Here is a 17,769-nt window from a genome sequence, read left to right as displayed (position 1 = left end):
CAGCTCTGCTCTCAGATACAGATAGCAGCGGACACAGGTAACATCAAAGGAATGTATGATGGTATCAAGCAGGCCTTAGGTCCACTCCAGAAGAAATCTGCTCCCTTGAAGTCTGCTACAGGTGTGCTCATCCAGGACCGAGCACAGCAGATGGAACGCTGGGTGCAGCACTACTCTGAGCTATATTCCAGAGAGAATGTAGTAACCGAAGAAGCATTAAATAACATTGAGTGTCTGCCTGTCTTGGAAGAGCTGGACAGCGAATCAACCCTAGCAGAAATAACTGCAGCCTTGGATTCCGTCGCCTCCGGCAAGGCACCTGGAAGGGACAACATCCCTGTTGAAGTGCTGAAATGTGGTAAGGAGATCATCACCACCGAACTGTATGAAATCTTTTGCCTCTGCTGGAGGGAAGGTGGAGTACCACAGGACATGAAGGATGCAAACATCGTCACATTGTACAAGAACAAAGGAGACAGGGACGACTGCAATAACTACCGTGGCATCTCTCTTCTTAGCGTTGTAGGGAAGCTGCTTGCCCGTGTGGTGCTGAAGAGGCTCCAGATGCTTGCAGACAGAGTCTATCCAGAATCACAGTGTGGATTTCGAGCTAATAGATCCACCACTGACATGGTATTCTCCCTCCGACAGTTGCAGGAGAAATGCAGGGAACAACAGCCACTCTTAGTAGCCTTCATAGACCTTACAAAAGCATTTGACTTGGTTAGCAGGGATGGCCTTTTTAAAATACTTCCCAAGATTGGATGCCCTCCTCATCTCCTTAACATCATCAGATCTTTCCATGAGGGAATGAAAGGCACTGTAGTTTTTGACGGCTCAACATCAGATCCCTTTGACATCCGAAGTGGAGTGAAACAGGGCTGTGTCCTCGCACCAACCCTTTCTGGGATCTTTTTTGCTGTCATGCTGAGGCATGCCTTTGGAACTGCAACAGAAGGTGTCTATCTCCAGACTAGATCAGACGGAAAGCTCTTTAATATCTCCAGATTGAGAGCAAAGACCAAAGTCCAACTGAAATGCATGCGGGACTTCCTCTTTGCAGATGATGCAGCCATTGTTACTCACTCTGCTGAAGACCTCCAACAACTCATGAATCGTTTCAGTAAGGCCTGTCAGGACTTTGGACTAACAATCAGCCTGAAGAAAACACAAGTCATGGGCCAGGGCGTGGACTCACCTCCTTCTATTACCATCTCCACACAAGAATTGGAGGTTGTTCATGACTTTGTGTACCTTGGCTCAAACATCTCTGACACCCTCTCCCTGGATGTCGAGCTGGAAAAACGCATTGGCAAAGCAGCTACCATGTTCTCAAGACTCACAAAGAGAGTATGGCTCAGTAAGAAGCTGACGACACATACCAAGATCCAGGTCTATAGAGCCTGTGTCCTGAGCACACTCCTGTACTGCAGTGAGTCCTGGACCCTTTGTGCACGTCAGGAGAGGAAGCTGAACACCTTCCATATGCGTTGCCTCCGACGGATTTTTGGCATCACCTGGCAGGACAAAGTTCCAAACAGAGTAGTCCTAGAACGAGCTGGAATATTCAGCATGTATACAGTACTGAAACAGTGACGTCTACGTTGGCTTGGGCACGTCGTGAGAATGGCTGATGGTCGGATTCCAAAGGATCTCCTGTATGGAGAATTAGTGCAGGGAAATCGCCCCAGAGGGAGACCACAGCTGCGATACAAGGATATCTGCAAGTGGGATCTGAAGGCCTTAGGAATAGACCTCAACAGATGGGAAACCCTGACATCTGACCGTTCAGCCTGGAGGCAGGCGGTGCTTCACGGCCTCTCCCAATTTGAAGAGACCCTTGTCCAGCAGGCCGAGGCAAAGAGGAAGTCACAAAAGCAGCAAAACCAGGGAGATGGACAGGGGACAGATTGGATTTGTCTTCAGTGTGGAAGAGATTGCCACTCTCGAATTGGCCTCTTCAGCCACACTAGACGCTGTTCCAAGTCCTCCATACAGAGCACGACACCATAGTCTTTCGAGACTGAAGGATGCCTAACACTACTGGTTAAGATATTAGATTATAATGTGCCATCAAACTGGAACCAACTATAAGAACCCTAATAAGGCCTCTTCCAACTTAATGATTCTTTTTCTATGATTCTCTAATAGGGCTTTCACATGCGTGTTACCAATTATACCTCTCAGTGCTCTTTCATGCCCCAGTAGAGATTTGAACCCAGATTTCCCAAGTCTTAGTCCATCATTCTATCCACTCACACCATACTAGGTATCTCCAGGCTGAGATTTACAGTCCTAACTAATCTATAGAGAAAGTTCACTATCTAAATATTTTTCATCTCATTTTAATTTTAAACACAAACTTTTTTTAAAAAAAAATATTAGAACAATGTTCTAGGAGGTTGAAAATTTGTTTACAGCTTCTTACATCTGGTTTGCTACCCGTCATTGTCAAATTATGTGATTTCATGCCTCTGGCTGGTGACAGCTTTCTTGCTGTGTGGTGACAACTGTAATTAAAATTTTGTTTTAAAGTACAGTTTGCATTTTTATTCATGGTGTGAAGAGTTTCCCTTTTTATGAATGTTCACACTGGAGGGCTAAACCACAGATGGAGAATTTTCTTTAAATTGTGTTTACTCCCTCATATTGGAATGGGCTCTTTTACCAGGTATACCTTGACATAATTACGTGGATTTCTCTCAATGTACTAAAACCTCAGTTGCAAATCAGGAGCCTTACTGTAGGTATTGCTCCTTTCTTACCTCATAAAAAGGAAAATAGCTTTTGCAAGTATATGCCGCCCCGAGTAGACGTTGTCTAGAGGGGCGGGATAAAAATCGAAAAATGAATAAATAAATAAATAAATAAATAAATAAATAAATAAACAAACAAACAAACAAACAAACAAACAAATAAATAAATAAATAAATAATGCTTTAGGATCTGTTTTTCTATAACAAAAAATAACAGATAAAATAGACTGAAGCTGCATATAAATAGAAGGTCAGTAGAACCTTACAGTCCTTACAGAACTGATAGTTGAGCAATACCTTTTTTAGGGCTAGTAGCAGCTCATGAGCTGAGATCAAACACTTCAACATACTGTTGCAGCATGGGGCGATCTTCTATTGCGATTATGAGTCACCTTTGATTAGGATCTAAGTGTAACAAAGCTGGGCAAGATTTGGGTGACCTATAACTCTTGGTCGGACAATGTTTATTTTATTTTTATTCCCTCTTTTCCCCAAAAACTGCAGCCCAAGATTAGAAGGAATAAAAATGTAGCGGACTGAGAAAAAACATTAAAATCCTACCCACAGTCATGTTCGCATCCTTTTGGAAAACAGAATAAATGACCACGTGGAGAAAAATGCCATGCAAATCACTCCAGCTTTAAAAATTTTGAAGGCCACAGGGGGGGGGGATTCAGCATCGGAAGTAAAAAGGGCCAAGCTCATTCACATTGTTGTAATTCTGGAGCAAATCTCATATTAAGATTAAGTTGTAGCCTTAATCTATATGGATTTACTGCAACAATAATGGGTTCTGCTTTTTTCTTTATACTTTTCAATGGGCATCCAGACTGCTCACTACCAATTATAGGCATAAGCATGCTGCACTCCTCTAAGGTACAAACTACCACAAATTTTCTACCAACGGATAATGGGAACTGAAGTCAGTTAACATCTGTATAGATATGCATCCCCATCCCTGGGTTATATATGTACATTAAGATGAAGAAAACTGGCAGTCTGGGAGTGACTGCACAGCTTTTGAGTACAACATGTGGCTGAACTTGTAAACTTCCCTTTTCCCTTTTCTTTCTAATTTTCTAAGCTGGTTGGATAGCTCTGTGAATTAGGTTGGGAGTTTGATTCCCTGCTGGGCTTAGAGAGAGAGAGACCTTTAATAGACCACTAAGAAAAAATGGGGGGGGGGGAAATAGTATCTTTCCACCTTCATCAGGTTGGGCACCACAGGGTGTGGATGATGCAGAAAAAAATTATCCAAAGTCCAAAAATGGCTGGATGCCCAATCCAGGACTTTCTGTTAATTAAATGTAAGTTTCAAAACGGGACTGCAAACTTAGGCCAGAGGTGTAGGTTTCAAATTCCATCTCTGCTGCTCCTGAATAGAATGTCCTTCCCAAAGTCCTTAAACAAAGGGCTTCCTGCCATTCAGCCCTCTTCCTGCCTCCCATTTGAATATAATCATAGAATCACAGAAAAGTGAAGTTGGAAGGGGGCCTACAAGGCCATCAATTCCAACCCCCTGCTCAATGCAGGAATACAATCAAAGCATTTCTGCCAAGTGATTATCCAAGTTTTTTTTTTTTGAATGCCTCCAGTGTTTAGTTTAACACACATTTTATTTTAGGCTGGAGATTGGGGCAGACCCTCTATCAGAAGAGATGGGATAAAATTAAGCGTACACACTAGGCAAGCCAATTCCGGCCAAACTGACAGTATTACCTACTGGCAGGTGGAAGATATCCTCACTTTTCAGTCCAGTTTGGGCAATGATAGTATCCATGCTTGATTGTAGATGGATTTTTCATGGTTTGTTACAGATTTTCAGCAAGAGTGTGTGTTTGTGGCAGTTTTGTTGGGAGGGGTGGGTAGGATGTTGGCTTCTTGACTTACCAAAATTGCTCCACTCCATTCTAAATGCTATGTTCCTTTTGTCTGCACTGTTAATGTCTTTTAGTTTTTCCGAGAACAGCAAGTATGATTTCATAATAGAAATTTGCATTAAACCAAAGTAAACAACCATGGCAAATATTCATGCAAATTTCATACGAAAGAAAAGCCAGCATTTGGATACAATTTTGTGAGCATTTCTGTCTTCTGCCTTTTCAGTTTTAGGTTAGACTTAATGCAACATCGATTTTAGACTTCTACATGCCCCTTACACTCCTACATCTTGCTTTTCTTGACACAAAGAGGTAACTTCCGCCCCTGCTGCAGGCTAGTGTGCATGTCCAGTTTCATAAGCAATGATAATATACCACCAGTAACAAGAGCTTTATCTGTCACCTTGATTGTAAGTTCTGGCAGCACCAGTCTGTTACTGATAGAGGTGAAAGAAAAGAACACAGACAGCTTCACCAGTGTAATTTCAAGTCATCTGTCAAAAAGTTTAAATATTTCTTCACAGAGGAAAGAGAAATAAAACTAATTGTGGAGGTGAGATCATCCTATTATATATTAAACCAGCTATTATGACCTCATGTTGCCATTCAGTCTACCCTTAAGACTAACAAGATCAGATAGCCAATAAATTAAGTCACTGTCTGGAACACACTGAGTAATAAATAGCGTGTATCATACGTTTCAGATGATGAAATGAAAAGGATGCACATTAGGAAAAAATGAAGGTCTAATCATTTTAACATTTACATTTGTTTGAACTTTATATTTTATATACTGTATGTCCATAATTTTAAATTGTACAGTGCTCTGATAAGAATAAAGAAAGTAACGTTGTATTTTGAAGGAGTTGCTGGTTGATGTACAGGGGTCGGGTTGGCCAAAGAGATACAAAGGGTGCAACACAATACTAAAACTCAGTGGGGAGTAACAATTAGAGAGTAGGCTTGGAAAATCTTGGATCTGGGTTCTTGAAATTCATTGGACCTTGAGCCAGGCACTCTCTCTCTTTGCCTGACCTAGCTCACAAGAGTTGTGAGGACAGAGAACTGCTTTTAGTGCACTGGAAGAAAAGTGGGATATACGTGTGTGTGTTTAGTCGTTTAGTCGTGTCCGACTCTTCGTGACCCCATGGACCAGAGCACGCCAGGCCCTCCTATCTTCTACTGCCTCCCGGAGTTGTGTCAGATTCATGTTGGTTGCTTCGCAAACACTGTCCAGCCATCTCATCCTCGGTCGTCCCCTTCTCCTCTTGCCATCACACCTTCCTAACATCAAGGTTTTTTCCAAGGACTCTTTTCTTCTCATGAGATGGCCAAAGTACTGGAGCCTCAGCTTCAGGATCTGTCCTTCAAGTGAGCATTCAGGGTTGATTTCCTTTAGAACTGATAGGTTTGTTCTCCTTGCAGTCCAGGGGATTCTCAAGAGTCTCCTCCAGCACCACAATTCAAAGGCATCAATTCTTCGGCGGTCTGCTTTCTTTATGGTCCAGCTCTCACTTCCATACATCACGACAGGAAAAACCATAGCTTTGACTATTCGGACTTTTGTTGGCAAGGTGATGTCTCTGCTTTTCAAGATGCTGTCAAGATTTGTCATCGCTTTCCTCCCAAGAAGAAGGCGCCTTTTAATTTCAGGGCTGCTGTCTCCATCTGCAGTGATCATGGAGCCCAGGAAGATAAAATTTGACACTGCCTCCATATCTTCCCCTTCTATTTCCCAGGAGGTGATGGGACCAGTGGCCATGATCTTAGTTTTTTTGATGTTGAGTTTCAGACCGTTTTTTGCACTCTCCTCTTTCACTCTCATTACAAGGTTCTTTAATTCCTCCTCACTTTCTGCCATCAGAGTGGTATCATCTGCATATCTGAGATTGTTGATATTTCTTCCGGCAATCTTAATTCCGGCTTGGGTTTCTTCCAGTCCAGCCTTCCGCATGATGTATTCTGCATATAAGTTAAACAAGATGGGGGACAATATACAGCCTTGCCGTACTCCTTTCCCAATTTTGAACCACTCAGTTGTTCCATGACCAGTTCTAACTGTTGCTTCCTGTCCCACATATAGGTTTCTCAGGAGACAGATAAAGTGGTCAGGCACTCCCATTTCTTTAAGAACTTGCCATAGTTTGCTGTGGTCCACACAGTCAAAGGCTTTCGCATAGTCAATGAAGCAGAAGTAGATATTTTTCTGGAACTCTCTGGCTTTCTCCATAACCCAGCGCAAGTTAGCAATTTGGTCTCGAGTTCCTCTGCCTCTTCGGAATCCAGCTTGTACTTCTGGGAGTTCTCGGTCCACATACTGCTGAAGCCTACCTTGTAGGATTTTGAGCATAACCTTGCTAGCGTGCGAAATGAGTGCAATTGTACGGTAGTTGGAGCATTCTTTGGCACTGCCTTTCTTTGGGATTGGGATGTAGACTGATCTTTTCCAATCCTCTGGCCACTGTTGAGTTTTCCAAACTTGCTGGCATATTGAATGTAGCACCTTAACAGCATCTTCTTTCAAGATTTTAAATAGTTCAACTGGAATGCCATCACCTCCACTGGCCTTGTTGTTAGCCAGGCTTTCTAAGGCCCACTTGACTTCGCTCTCCAGGATGTCTGGCTCAAGGTCAGCAACTACATTGTCTGGGTTGTCCGGGATATCCAAATCTTTCTGATATAATTCCTCTGTGTATTCTTGCCACCTCTTCTTGACGTCTTCTGCTTCTGTTAGGTCCCTTCCATTTTTGTCTTTTATCATGTTCATCTTTGCGCAAAATGTTCCTCTAATATGTCCAATTTTCCTGAACAGATCTCTGGTCTTTCCTTTTCTGTTATCTTCCTCTATTTCTTTGCATTGTTCATTTAAGAAGGCCCTCTTGTCTCTCCTTGCTATTCTTTGGAAGTCTGCATTCAAGTTTCTGTAACTTTCCCTATCTCCCTTGCATTTTGCTTCCCTTCTCCTCTCTGCTATTTCTAAGGCCTCGTTGGACAGCCACTTTGCTTTCTTGCATTTCCTTTTCTTTGGGATGGTTTTCATTGCTGCCTCCTGGACAATGTTACGAGCCTCTATCCAAAGTTCTTCAGGCACTCTGTCCACCAAATCTAGTTCCTTAAATCTGTTCTTCACTTCCACTGTGTATTCATAAGGGATTTGGTTTAGATTATACCTGAGTGGCCCAGTGGTTTTTCCTAATCTCTTCAGTCTAAGCTTGAATTTTGCTATGAGAAGCTGATGATCAGAACCGCAGTCAGCTCCAGGTCTTGTTTTTGCTGACTGTATAGAGCTTCTCCATCTTTGGCTGCAGAGAATATAATCAATCTGATTTCGATATTGCCCATCTGGTGATTTCCATGTATAGAGTCGCCTCTTGTGTTGTTGGAAAAGAGTGTTTGTGATGACCAGCTTATTCTCTTGACAAAACTCTATTAGCCTTTGTCCTGCTTCGTTCTGAACTCCAAGGCCAAACTTCCCTGTTGTTCCTTTTATCTCTTGGCTCCCTACTTTAGCATTCCAGTCCCCTAGAATGAGAAGAACATCTTTCTTTGGTGTCAGTTCTAGAAGGTGTTGTAAATCTTCATAGAATTGGTCAATTTCAGTCTCCTCAGCAATGCTGGTTGGTGCATAAACTTGGATTATTGTGATGTTGAATGGTCTGCCTTGGATTCGTATTGACATCATTCTATCATTTTTGAGATTGTATCCCATTACAGCTTTTCCCACTCTTTTGTTGACTATGAGGGCCACTCCATTCCTTCTACGGGATTCTTGCCCACAATAGTAGATATGATAATCATCTGAGCTGAATTCGCCCATTCCTGTCCATTTTAGTTCACTGATGCCCAGGATGTCGATGTTTATTCTTGCCATCTCCTGTTTAACCACCTCCAGCTTCCCAACGTTCATAGATCTTACATTCCAGGTTCCTATGCAGTATTTTTCTTTGCAGCATTGGATTTTCCTTTCACTTCCAGGCACGTCCACAGCTGAGCGTCCTTTCGGCTTTGGCCCAACCACTTCATTAGCTCTGGAGCTACTTGTACTTGTCCTCCACTCTTCCTCAGTAGCATGTTGGACGCCTTCCGACCTGAGGGTCCCATCTTCCAGCGTCATATCTTTTAGCCTTTTGTTTCTGATCATGGGGCGTTCTTGGCAAAGATACTGGAGTGGCTTGCCATTTCCTACTCCAGGTGGATTGCGTTTAGTCGGAACTCTCCACTATGTCCTGTCCGTCTTGGGTGTCCCTGCACAGCATAGCCCATAGCTTCTCTGAGTTACTCAAGCCCCTTCGCCACGACAAGGCAGCAATCCATGAAGGAGGTGGGATATACATGGATTTGATAATTTTTTTCCCAAAACTCCTCAAACATTAAATCTCACTTGGCTTTATGTGTGCAACACTGCAAACAACCTAACTATTATTTCAAACTGGTCTGCCCTTCTCTCCTCCACACCTTACCTCAATACGTATGACAACCAGTTTACTACTCTGGTTCTACCTTCCAAACCAGTACTCAATGGCTAGAGCAAATAGTCTTTTCTTTTGCTGTGGCTTTCCTGAATGTGTCAGTTGTCTTATCTTTTTTTCCCCCTATGTACTGGTTTTGCTAATGGCATACTTATTGTCCGTGTGTGTGTGTGAAATCTGGAAACAAGATTTCCAGGACTGCTCAGAGGATCATATTGTATGTGAATATGTGGAATGAATTACATGATTATAACAATAATGAATAATAAATGCATGCTGCCATTCAAACTTAAATGGATACAAGTAAGACTTAATTATGTATAAGTAATTAGATGCAGAGTTCACAGCTGAATGGCTACCATCCAAAGAACTATCCTATACATAAGTGAGGCCCAGGCCTGGGCCAAGACATTTTGCTATGAGAGGTGAAGGACAATGTGATATCCCCTCCACAGGCTGCAAACAGGAGATGAATGGGCAGGCTGCTGATTCTGTTTTCAGTACTGGCAATAGGGCAGCAACCTCCAACACAGCTGCAAACGCAGGGTAGTTTAATAAGGTGATGACAGCACATACAATTCTTTCCTCCAACAGAAGGTAGTACTTCTGGCCCCCTCCAGTATGTTCTGCCTGAGGCAATTACCTCACGGTTCCTAATGGTAAGACTGGCCCTAGTGAGGATACCATATGAACAACTAGTGCTTCTTTTGAACTTCCGTCTATAGCATGTCCTACTCCACCCCCCCCCCCCATTAATTTTTTTGAGCCGAACTACTACCAGCATCTTCCTGGATGGGGAATAGTACTGTATGAGGAAAACTTCAGAAAGAGTTCCCACATCAAGTACGAGCCTTTATACACAAATTATCTTTGATCACTCCATGCTAGCAGAGCCAGCGGCAGCTCTGAGGTGGTGTAGCATGAAGTAAAAGGCTATGCTTGATGAACAGAAACAGATAAGAAGGAATACATCCTTATTAGCAGTCACTGCAATACAGTTGCTGAGGCACTGGAGGTAGCTAGGAAAGTAACATGAAGGCATAAGGGCTACTAGTTAGGAGCACCTGTGGCCAGCAGCACATGGAGAGTGAAAGAATTAAACAGATTTTAATTCATTCTCCTCATTCATTATAATATCCACCAATGGCAGGTGAATGCCACTAAAATGAAAGATAGTGATAATAAGAAGTGCAAAATTTGTTTGGTGAAAAACATTAAGATTAGTTCATTCACAATTTTTACAATATACCATATATTACCTGGAAAATAGGGAGGAAATAAGGCTTATTACCCTGTTTTGCGAGGCATTGGGGGGGAACCTCACAAAACAACTTTATTGCTTTGATCTTTAACCCAAGTTTCCAATGAACAAATGCCCCCAAATAAATACATCTGTAAGCAGGTTGCATTACCAAAACCTGTATTCACCCTCAACCAAACCTACTTCCCATGGTTCTTGTGATGATAAAATGGAGAAGAAAGCCACATATACTACTTTGAACCTACAGGAAGAAAAGCAGACTACAAATCTGACTTTAAAAAAAAAAAGAACAAAAAGCAAAAACAAACCAAAGATAATAAATCCACAAACATGGAGGAGGAAAAGTCAATAAAAACAGTATGAATTACTTTTGAGTGAACCTGCAATAGCTTGCACTTTTGTAACACGTGTGATCCTATGAACACATTTCCTAGGAGAAAGCCCAATGAACAAAAACTGCCACAGTAGATGATCACAGTGAACTCAGTGGATACAGACACAGGACTACCTTCGCTGTAGACTTGCCACTTTCCACATTAACCAAGTGATGATGGAGAAGGAATGGGGAGGTACATCGCTGTAGTTGTGGTCATTTTGTCCCTGAACAGGGCTATTGGAACATAAGTCAAAAATATTTTCCCCATCTAACTTTAATGCAAAAGCATTATGGAATTTTTTTTAAAAAAAAACAACAACAACTGTTCTAATACTTAATGAAAAGTGTTCAGCCTATCCTATTAACCTGCTCTGTCTATGCCTGTGGAATTAATGTAATATGAAGCTGATTTTAATTACTAGTTCAGTGGGGTTGGGTGTTTAGTCTCTCATGGTTCTGACCAGCAGTTTGAACCATTGCTATCTAAATAAACCTTTAATTCAAACTTGAGCAGTAACCGGAAAGCTTGAAGATCAAAAAAGGAAAGTAAATGTAACAGCTTAGCCTGGCTTTGCCTTCCCCTTGGCCTTTAATGCAGAATCCCTGTAGTTCCCATTAGCAAACATGAGGTAATTGGTCCTCGGCCAAGAACATTCTGTCAGAGTGAGTGACTTGCCCAGCTTCGTGCATTTCAATACAAATGTCTCACCGAAATAAGACAACAACAACAAAAAAGCGCTAAGAATGAATAATTTAGAGTTTATTCTCTATTGGCGATGTGAAGAATACTTGGTATGCGCCTCATCCTCATTTAGGCTCGCTTTACAAGACATCTCAAGAAGCGGTTTGAAAGCCCCACAGCATATCTTGCCTTCAGCTGAGAGCGACACAGGGACCTTCTTGCCCATCAGTGACTCAGTAATTTCTGGAAAACAATGGGAACTAGGGTCCGTTCCCATTGAGGAGCAAAGCAAACACATAGCAAACATGGCAGAATGATCGTAGGCTAAGAAAGATATAAACAGACCATCTGATGCTTCAGAATTTTCATCGTCCCTGAGCAGCAGCCATCACAGTTTCACGAGATTATGCAAATAGCAATTCTGAGAGGGGAAAACACCAGTGCAATTTGCAGAAAAATACTGTTCTTGAAGCTGAGGACAGTTTTGAGAGTGACTTAAGATTTGTCACCAAATTTATTGCTGGCTGGATAGTTCAGGGCTTGAGTATCTGGATGCAAAGCAACAGATTGGGAGTTTAATTCCCCACTGTGCCTCCTGGCAAGAGAGCCAACCTATGTGGCCTTGGACAAGCTTCACAGTCCGAGGGTACCCTCAGAAGAAGGGAATGACAAACCCCTTCAGAGTAGTTCTCTACCTGGAAAACCTTGGAAAAGGTTGCCATAAGTCAGAAACTCTGAGGAGAAGAATTTTAACAGTTATTCTCACTTGTGAGGATGACAGAAACTATCAAGTTTGAGTTAAAGGCTTAGATACTAATGGTTCAAACTACTAGTCAGGTTTACATCCTTATTCTTTACATCTCTACGTGAGAAAGAAGCGAGCATACATACATCATAACAGTAGGCAGAAGTAGCCTTGGTGAGTGCTTTTGTAAAATCCCAGTTTCCCTCAACTACAAGGCAAATCCTGAATGACCCAGCAGAAACCTTTAGCAGCGACATGACCTTGAAAACTATTTTGGGAGGATAATGAAAAAGCTACAATAGAAAGTAGTTTTACTTTTACCCCAATATTGGAGCAAGTGTTTATTGAAGGGACAAAAAAGTATAAGAGCAACTTTTCTTCAATATATCAAAACTTTACTTGGAAACGAGAATAACTTATAAAGTGATTAACCTTACACATACAAATGAGCAACAAATAAAATCTTCTATGGTAAAGAAATAGGAGGCCATCCTCCAGGGTTTTGTATGTCACCAAACTGATGGATTGATGTTGGAAACCCCATCTATTTGTAATGCAGAGGGAGCCATGTGCTTATTTAAATTTAATAAGAAGCATGAACAACTCCAGTTTCCCCAGATTTAATCACCATTAAACCATTTATGATGGTTTCTCCACCAGAGGCTTAATATTCTTTGATATTCTCATGTATAATTACTTTGTATAATCGGTGCCTAGCTATTAATTGATGCACTGTTAAATCTCCAGGTTTCAAATGGATAAATATTAGCCTAATGTGTTCAATCAATGCACAGAAACAGCACTGAGCACTTTCCCTGCCAGGGAAAATATTTACCATATATCACAGTTAGATGAGCCTGAGGCACTAAGCAGCTGATAGAGGAGGATTGAAAGCCTGGAAATCACTTTAAAGGTCCTTGCATTTCTGTGAAGGACACCCTCCACAGACAATAAGCAAAAAAGAGCAGAGTGGTGTTACCTTGAACATCCTATAAAACACAGCGCTCAGGATCACAACCGTGTCAGAATATTTGCAGCCTGAGACACAAAATGTTCATTTCTGTATGGTTAAAAAAGCAATAAAGGACACATGGAGCCTCCATTCTCTTCCCATTTACTGAATTCTTCATTCTAAATGACAGCTAATAGCTGTAGAATATGCTGTTAATAATAACTAAAGCCCTTGACTACTGGTTACAAGCAAGTCAGGGTCATGTCCGACAGGACCTGTGAGGAATAAATTATATCTAATCCTATACTGCTGAAACAAAATAACATTTAACAATCAGGAAATACATTGCCCATTACAGTATCCACAAGGTTTCTTGGGGATTGAAGGCAAGAGAAATCACTTCAATCTAATTTCAGGGAGGAAAAAAAACCATTTTGAGAGCTTTTTGAACAAGAATCATGACTTCCTTCCACCATCATATCACTAATCAAAGTTGTTGGAACTCTGGACATTACAGAGATGCTGGGGGTGGGAGAATCAGGAAATATGTACTTCTCTGCTGTGAATTGAAAGAACGTTTGTTGTCCACTCTGGTGAGCTTAGTGCATTTGTCCCAAAATAAGTAAACTGGGCATCACTTGTTTGCACACATAGGCATGGGAAAGTTATATTCCAGCTGAGGTGGAGACAAGACATCCAAGGCACATGGGCTCTTGTTCTTCCCATGACTCCATTACATGCACAATTATACCTGGAAATGCTTTCGGCAGTTCTGGTGACCACATATTAGAAATGTCATTGTAGGGCTGGCAACGATTGTTGGGAGGGAGGGGGAAGGAAGAAGGAATCAAGGAGGTTGTGAAATGCAGCCACACTGTAACCCTTCAGTGGTTCATATTGCCCCCCCCAACCCTCTGGAAATGTTGACTCATTAAAGTACTCTTTTGTCCTCTAGGGGTGTGGAAGTCAATTGTGCAATGTCCGGGGGCTTCTCCAGCACTCTTGTCCATTCACATGTATACAAAATTTGATTTTTAAAAACATTTGCTGGGCCACAACAGGATTTGATTAGCTTTTTCAGTTTTTAGAAAGTGTCATTTGATTAACAGATATTGTAATGAAGGGAAGAAAGCCAGAATAAATAAAAGGTATTGGTATAAGACAATAAGAAAAGGAGGTATAGATATACCAAATAGTAAAAATTACTACATAGATAATTAATTGAGTTTTATTGGGAAAATTATATATAACCCAGAAAGGTTAATTTGGTGGAAAATGGAATCATCAGAAATACAAGTTGATATTGAAAATCAACTGTTCAGAATAATTAAAAAATATAAAATAAACGAAATCAATAACCCCTTTTTAAAAACTACTAGAAATATAAAGTAAAATCAACATATAAGCACCAAATAAAAAAACAAAAAGAACACCGTAGTTGGAGTTTACTACCGGCTGCCCAATCAAGAAGAGGAAGTGGATGAAACTTTTGAAAAATAAATTGCAAGAATTTCGAAGAGACATAATGTAGTAGACACTGATGTTGAGAAAAGCCCCTTATGTTGGGAAAGTATGAAGGTAAGAGGAGAAGGGGACATCAGAGGACGAGATGGTTGGTCAGTGTCACTGAAGCTACCAACATGAATTTGACCAAAATTCAGGAGGCACTGGAAGACAGGAGGGCCTGGTGTGCTCTGGTCCATGGGGTCACGATGAGTCGGACATGACTTAATGACTAAACAACAAACTAGATTTAGAAGAAGAAGAGATCAAAATGAAGGATTGAAACTAGTGTGGGAACAAGATTTAGAAAAAAGAACAAATGGTGAAGAATGGATGAAGATATGGAAAATTAGGGTTTTATGATTTACGTTGGTGAGAATAAAATTAATTTTTTTAAAACTGAGTTTAAGATGGTATTTGACACTGATAAAATTGAATAAAATTAACTCTAATTATCTGAATATATGTTGGAATTGTGAGAAGGAAATTGGTACATACTTTCATATGTGGTGGGAATGTGAAAAAGTACAAAATTTTTAGAAATTAATGGATATATGTGAAAGGGATATAGAATCTAATTGTGAGATAGCTTTGTTATCAATATTTCTCAATGTGGAATATGATATGAGGACTAACAGCAGCCAGATTAATACACACAGTTTGGGAACCAGTGCCATTGGTAACAACTGTACAGTAGTACATACTGCAATGATATGTTTATTCTATGAAGAATAGTTGGTTTTTGCAGAGTTGGATGGCCGTTTTCCTATGAACTGGGAAGACCAAAGTTTAAGTGGATGCACAGATGCCATACAAAGACCAGTGATGCCAATTCACTCAAGACAGCTTGAAGAAGAGAACATCTCAATAAACTGTGCCTTGATACTTTTAAGTGAGGAAAATCATAACACCACTTCAAGGGGACAATAATATTTTTACTTTTGAAAAGTAATGAAAAAGATGTAAGGGTTATGGAGTTAGACACCTTCATTTTTCTAGGCTGACTTTCAAAAAAAGTATATATTTGAGAGTACAGCCATTTATTTTAATGAGCTTATTCTTGGCATATGGTTCAATGTCTTTAAAGCTACAGACATTCTAGCATCTTGGTATAATGAATCCCAAATTGATCCTTGGCATTTGAACATTATTTTCAGGCATTCCACACAAAACATAATTATGGTGAGCTTTTTAAAGTGGTAACTGCTTATCATTCCTGAAGTGTATACAATTATGCATCGGTGCACTAAAAACCTTATCTTCTCTTTTCACGGACAGATGGAGAATAACATCCCTTGGTCAATAGTATTGTGCCACAAGTGCTAGAACATTTAAGCATGAGCAGGTATGTATGTATGTATGTATGTGTATATCTGCATGTGTGTGCATGTATGGGTGCATATGTATATGAATGTGTTCATGTGTGAGTATATAAATAACAAATAAAAGTCAATTCCTTACTCATTGGATGAGTATGAAAAACCTGCCTACAAAGCTCTCTTGTTTCTACAGAGAGAAATAATTATAGCCTAAAATCAAGAAAAAGAACATCACCTTGTGCTAGTAACTTTAGCAAGGAAGTCACTAGAACCGAGCAATTATTGTCTCTGTCATCTTCTTTGTTGGGCTCAACCTTCTAAATCCATTCTGTTAAATTCAATGGCTCCAAAAATGGAAAGGCCCACGACTTAGGAGCTATCTGAAACTTAGGGTGCAAACAGACAACAGGAAAGGTGCACATCCAATCACACTGGAAAGGGCAGTTTTGAAGAGTGCAATCTTCCTTAAAGTTACCCTTCCATCTGTCAGAGAATGGCTCCAGCCCAGCCCCCAAAAGTTGTAGCCCTACAACTGGATCAAAAAAGTCCAGCTTGGGTACAGATTTAGGTCCTATACGTTGTGTGATCACCAGAAAATACGAAATAGATCACCACCCCTCCACTCCACAAGTAGTTCACAGTACAATTTATTTCCCTATGTGATTATATCATTCATTCTTTTTAGAGGGTTAGATCAGCCAGCTTGCTGCAGGAAGGCAACGTGTAGCCTGCATAATTAAAAAAATGTAAATCTTCCTGGGAGTGCTTTCAGTGTTATAGGGAGGTATATAAGCGGCACAATTTGTTTTGCTGTTTCTAAAGCCCTATTTCCCTGTTCTGCAAATTTTGAACATCACCCCAGATTACCCAATCACAATTGGTTTCTGTTTTGTTTTTTTTAATATCCCAGATCTGTTGAAATACTTTCAAAGGCTGGCAAGAGTAATTTGCTCAGCAAAGTTCCCTTTAGAGGTTTGAAAGATACAATAGATTTAATCATTATTAATAAATCATGTTTTTATTTCTGAAGGGCAAGACAACTAAGGCATTTAGGAATATATGTATGATACAGCTTCTGCCTCTGTAATAGTAGGTGAGGTCTGGCTTTGGCATGTATTACAGACTCAGGCAGCTTAGCTTCTTTCTTATCTTTTAAGTCACCCCCATCAATAAGTTGCTTCCATAAACATTCCAAAAGACCATTATCTAGAAAAACTCAATTTCCCATGACCTTTAAATAGAGTATGCCATTTAATTAAACACTTAACAATTACTGTAAATCAATATTTTACCATTTCCTAATTGGGGATATTTTTTTCCATCTTAGGCATTAAAAATGTATTCTACACTTCATAACACACTAAAAAGTTATATGAACGCCTCTGTACCTTTATGGCCTTCTTCAGAGGCTATTAAAAAAATAATTTAAAAAATCAGAGTAAAATAAAAAAAAATGTAAAAAAAGTTTACATCTTTACACTTATAATTTACAACACATTTCACTTTTACCATTTTAACCCCACAAATGCTGGAGATAACAGAGCCCTCTTTGATTTAGAGGGAAGAAGGAACTATTGTTTAGTGACAATCACCACAGTCCAAAAAAGTCTCCCCCCAGCCACACCTACTAGAAGCAGCATGCGAGGCTGTTAAAAACCCAGCATTCAAACAGGTATATTCACAGGTTGTGTAGGACTGAAGTCTCTGTCGTTTTTTCCTTATGTTCTGATATGCATTGGAAGCTGAACTTTGTACACACCCACCCACACCAATGTTGCCTGATTTGATTAATGCAAGTGTCAGCTTAGTAAAATCTGAACATTATT

The 17,769-nt window shown here is 40.4% G+C and overlaps 1 protein-coding gene and 1 long non-coding RNA gene across 5 annotated transcripts in view; one reads left to right on the top strand and one right to left on the bottom strand.

Moving 5' to 3' along the window:
• The window catches only part of PRKN (parkin RBR E3 ubiquitin protein ligase), a 982,733-nt gene that overhangs the window by 271,600 nt on the left and 693,364 nt on the right, over positions 1–17,769 (bottom strand). The window lies entirely within an intron of this gene.
• Positions 1–17,769, top strand: part of LOC144585910 (uncharacterized) — a 116,530-nt gene that overhangs the window by 29,786 nt on the left and 68,975 nt on the right. The window contains exon 2 of the long non-coding RNA XR_013540533.1: positions 15,903–15,969. This is a non-coding gene — a long non-coding RNA (uncharacterized LOC144585910). The remainder of the gene's footprint in view (positions 1–15,902; positions 15,970–17,769) is intronic.

Source organism: Pogona vitticeps, chromosome 1, assembly GCF_051106095.1.
Source record: "Pogona vitticeps strain Pit_001003342236 chromosome 1, PviZW2.1, whole genome shotgun sequence".
Classification (NCBI taxonomy): domain Eukaryota; kingdom Metazoa; phylum Chordata; class Lepidosauria; order Squamata; family Agamidae; genus Pogona; species Pogona vitticeps.
This window is presented reverse-complemented; position numbering and strand designations above follow the sequence as displayed.